Raw genomic sequence first — 4,967 nt, forward strand, 5'->3', positions numbered from 1 at the left:
TCATGTCCTACTGAAAGACTTTATCATGACTTCTTTGACATCTTTGTTTCTTAGAGTGTAAATGAAAGGGTTAAGCAATGGTGTCACAATAGTATTGAAGACAGAGACCATTTTGTTCATGTCCAGTGAGTTCTGTTTAGAAGGCTTGACGTACAGAAAGATGGAGCAGCTGTACAACATAACCACAATGGTGAGATGGGCAGAGCAAGTGGAAAAGGCCTTTTCCCGGCCTTGGGCAGATGGGATTCTCACAATGGTGGAGATAATGTGAATGTAGGAGCCAAGGGTGACTGCACAGGACCCCAGAACGACAATAAGGAAAGAGCAATATACACCATTTCAACCAGGTGTGTGTCTGTGCAGGAGAGCGCTATCCAAGAATCTATGTCACAGAAGAAATGGTTGATGACTGTAGGGCCACAGAAGGACAACCTGGTGATCAGAAACATCGGCACAGAAAGAGTCAGGAAACCACCTACCCATGAGCCAAGGGCCAACTGAGTGGACAAGGTGCTGTTCATGATGGAGTGATAGCACAATGGGTGGCATATGGCCAAATAGCGATCATAGGCCATGACTGCCAGGAGTAGAAATTCAGTGCAGCCTAGGGAGAAAACAAAGTACATCTGCAGGAGGCAACTGGGGAAGGAGATAGTTTTGCTTTGTGATATGAGATTGGCAAGAATTTTGGGAATGTAGGCTGTGGTGACCCAGATCTCCAGGAAGGAGAGATTGCAGAGGAAGTAGTACATAGGGGTGTGGAGGCAACGGTGGGTCCACACTAAGGATATGATGGTGGTGTTTCCTGTGAATGTCAGGAGGTATATTAACAAGAATATCATGAGGAGTGAGATCTGCAAATACCGAGAGCCAGGGAACCCAAGCAGAATAAATTCCTTCACATTGGTTTGATTTCCCTTCACCATTGGGGCCAGGTTTTGTACCTGCCAAAATACATGAAACTGTAAAGGGAAGACAAAGAAATAACAGGTGATATTGTTAGAGCCATATCATTGTTGATAGACAATGAAGTGAGCAGTCACATATATATCTGGATGCTGAACAGAACTTGTATGGTGTAGTGCACATGTATAAAATCATAGAAGATTAGGGTTGGAAGAGACCTCAGGAGGTCATCTAGTCCAACCCCCTGCTCAAAGCTCTCAATGGGAGCCCAGAGCCCTCAGCATATTGTCGGCTCAGAGCATTAGACAGAGATGGGCATCCATTCCACTCCCAGACCTGGAAACAGAACCCTGATTCCCTGTTCCTTCGTCTGAGCTATTAGAACACACTCCTCACCCAGAGCCTGAAACCACACCGAAGAGTCCTATATTTCATATATTTTCAAAAAAGACTACTGATTTGGGGTGCCTCTGTTTTGGGATGTCTGCTTTGAGACATCTTAAAGGGGCCTGCCGCTAGTGTGCAACTTGGTCCCCAACCCTAACACCGAAAAGGACAATCTGCTGTTGCTGTTCATGATACCCTCATATTTGACTTATGCCTCCTTTGACCAATTGTAACTGTGATGGTACCACAGATTGACAGACTCCATTCACCTCTAACTTCAGTCATATTTTATATTAATAAATAGTTCATGAAGGATTAGTAATTGATGTTTTCATAAATGCTTAAGGCAATTTGTACTGAGTTCACTGGTCAAAATATGTTGCTTATAAATCTGATTTACAGCCATTTGTAAAACTTTATATTGATGTGCTTATAACCATCTGGGACATATAATGCTCATGTCTCTAACATACTATTATTATTGTTACTACTACTACTACTATTATTTGGTCTATTCAATTAAACTGGTGTAACTGCTAAGTATTCTGGGAAGGTACTTGAAGAATTTTCAAAATATACTCACTGTGTTTGTAGCAAACCTGTGGATGTATCCTGAATTGGAAAAAAAACAAACAAACATTTGTTATCACATCATAAGTGAAGAAAGTGATGTTTTAGCACCGTCAGAAAACCAAAACCAGTCAATCTGCTTCTCTAACACACACTTCTTTTGAAACTTGTCAAAAGGTTCAAGCACTCAGCCTGCCCTATTGGAGTCAAACATCCAATATCTTAATAGATTGTAGGCACATCACATTGTAATTGAAAACCGAACTATCTATATCTTATATGCTTAGGTTTTCCTGTATGCTCTATTCAGGCAAAATAACAGTGTTCGACTCAGGAAGGCTGATTTAATCTGCTCAGAGGCAGCCTTGGGACATGATCTACAGAGAAATTCACAGACTTTCTCCTGAGCTTTGGGGTGGATTGCTTGTGAAGTCATTAAATAAATAACTCAAGGGCCAGGCCTCAGAGAAGCTGGCTGTAATTCCCACATGTCTGTATGGGTGTTGTGAACTCACACATTTTCCTACATAGAGTTCCCCTGCACTAAATTCTGAGCAACGTCTTCATGCTCTTGCTTCATGTCAAACCTCCATCCATTATTCTTATATCTTGTCCCAAAAAGAGTGGGCTGAATAACAGAGCACAGTGGGACAGCCAAAGAATAGCAATAATACTTAGCTCTTACACTGGGCTTTAAATCAGTAGATCTCAAAGCATTTTACCAAGGAAGGCAGGATTCCGATTTCACAGCTGGGGAAACTGAAGCACAGAAATGGGACCAATTACATTGGAATGAGTGAAAGGGGAATCAGCCTTACTGACTGCAGTGGAGTTGCTCCTGATTTACATAGGGGTGAGTGAGGAGACAATCAGACATACTGAATTCAGCAATTCATAGATATTAAAGCCAGAATGTACCGTTATGATCTGACCTCCTGTATCACCACAGTCAGGGAATTCCCCCCCATGATTCCTACAAGCCCCTAACTTTAGTTTGAGCAACAGCATCTCTTTTAGAAGAGACATCCAATCCTCATTTAAAGACTTCAAGCGATGGAGATCTTGCCACATCCATTATAAGTTGTTCCAGTGGTTAGTCACCTGCATGGTGCAAAATGTGCTTATTTCCAGGTTGAATTGATTAAGGACACCTCTACTATTAGAAATATTTTCCTTTGACAGGTACGTAGCACTAGATTGTCAAAGGTATTTGACAAATCTAAAAATGAAGATGGGAACCTATTGACATTCTCAAACGTGCTGAGGCAAGTTAGGATCCTAACTCCCATTTGACTCAATGGCAGTGAGGTGTTTTTTTAAAATCTACACTATGTCTAGCTGCATCCTGACACAAGGAAGAAAGGAGAGCAGCAGAATACGGACCCTGGACTTCAGAAAAGCAGACTTTGACTCCCTCAGGGAACAGATGGGCAAGATCCCCTGGGAGAATAACATGAAGGGCAAAGGGGTCCAGGAGAGCTGGCTGTATTCTGTATTTTAAAGAATCTTTATTGTGGTTGCAGGAACAAACCATCCCGACGTGTAGAAAGAATAGTAAATATGGCAGGCGACCAGCTTGGCTTAACAGTGAAATCCTTGCTGACCTTAAACGCAAAAAAGAAGCTTACAAGAAGTGGAAGATTGGACAAATGACCAGGGAGGAGTATAAAAATATCGCTCAGGCATGCAAGAGTGAAATCAGGAAGGCCAAATCGCACTTGGAGTTGCAGCTAGCAAGAGATGTTAAGAGTAACAAGAAGGGTTTCTTCAGGTATGTTAGCAACAAGAAGAAAGTCAAGGAAAGTGTGGGCCCCTTACTGAATGAGGGAGGCAACCTAGTGACCGAGGATGTGGAAAAAGCTAATGTACTCAATGATTTTTTGCCTCTGTCTTCACAAACAAGGTCAGCTCCAAGACTGCTGGACTGGGCAGCACAGTATGGGGAGGAGGTGACCAGCCCTCCGTGGAGAAAGAAGTGGTTCTGGACTATTTAGAAAAACTGGATGAGCACAAATCCATGGGGCTGGATGCGCTGCATCCGAGGGTGCTAAAGGAGTTGGCGGATGTGATTGCGGAGCCATTGGCCATTATCTTTGAAAACTCATGACAATCGGGGGAGGTCCCGGATGACTGGAAAAAGGCTAATGTAGTGCCCATCTTTAAAAAAGGGAAGAAGGAGGATCCGAGGAACCACAGGCCGGCCAGCCTCACCTCAGTCCCTGGAAAAATCATGGAGCAGGCCCTCAAGGAGTCAATTATGAAACACTTAGAGGAGAGGAAAGTGATCAGGAACAGTCAGCATGGATTCACCAAGGGGAAGTCGTGCCTGACTAACCTAATTGCCTTCTATGAGGAGATATCTGGCTCTGTGGATGAGGGGAAAGCAGTGGATGTGTTATTCCTTGACTTTAGCAAGCTTTTGATACGGTCTCCCACGGTATTCTTGCCGCCAAGTTAAAGAAGTATGGGCTGGATGAATGGACTGTAAGGTGGTTAGAAAGCTGGCTAGATCGTTGGGCTCAACGGGTAGTGATCAATGGCTCCATGTCTAGTTGTCAGCCGGTTTCAAACGGAGTGCCCCAAGGGTCGGTCCTGGGGCCGGTTTTGTTTAATATTTTTATTAATGATCTGGAGGATGGTGTGGACTGCACTCTCAGCAAGTTTGCAGATGACACTAAACTGGGAGGCGTGGTAGATACGCTGGAGGGTAGGGATCCGATACAGAGGGACCTAGACAAATTGGAGGATTGGGCCAAAAGAAACCTGATGAGGTTCAACAAGGACAACTGCGGAGTCCTGCACTTAGGACGGAAGAATCCTATGCACTGCTACAGACTAGGGACCGAATGGCTAGGTAGCAGTTCTGCAGAAAAGGACCTAGGGGTCACAGTGGACAAGAAGCTGTATATGAGTCAACAGTGTGCTCTTGTTGCCAAGAAGGCTAATGGCATTTTGGGCTGTATAAGTAGGGGCATTGCCAGCAGATCGAGGGACGTGATCGTTCCCCTTTATTCGACATTGGTGAGGCCTCATCTGGAGTACTGTGTCCAGTTTTGGGCCCCACACTACAAGAAGGATGTGGAAATATTGGAAAGAGTCCAGCA

The 4,967-nt window shown here is 44.0% G+C and overlaps 1 pseudogene; it reads right to left on the reverse strand.

Annotated features, from left to right (window-relative positions):
* On the reverse strand, nucleotides 1-926 carry LOC117886217 (annotated as a pseudogene).
* Between the last annotated feature and the right edge of the window lie 4,041 nt (nucleotides 927-4,967).

Source organism: Trachemys scripta, chromosome 12 (genome assembly GCF_013100865.1).
Source record: "Trachemys scripta elegans isolate TJP31775 chromosome 12, CAS_Tse_1.0, whole genome shotgun sequence".
Taxonomy (NCBI): domain Eukaryota; kingdom Metazoa; phylum Chordata; order Testudines; family Emydidae; genus Trachemys; species Trachemys scripta.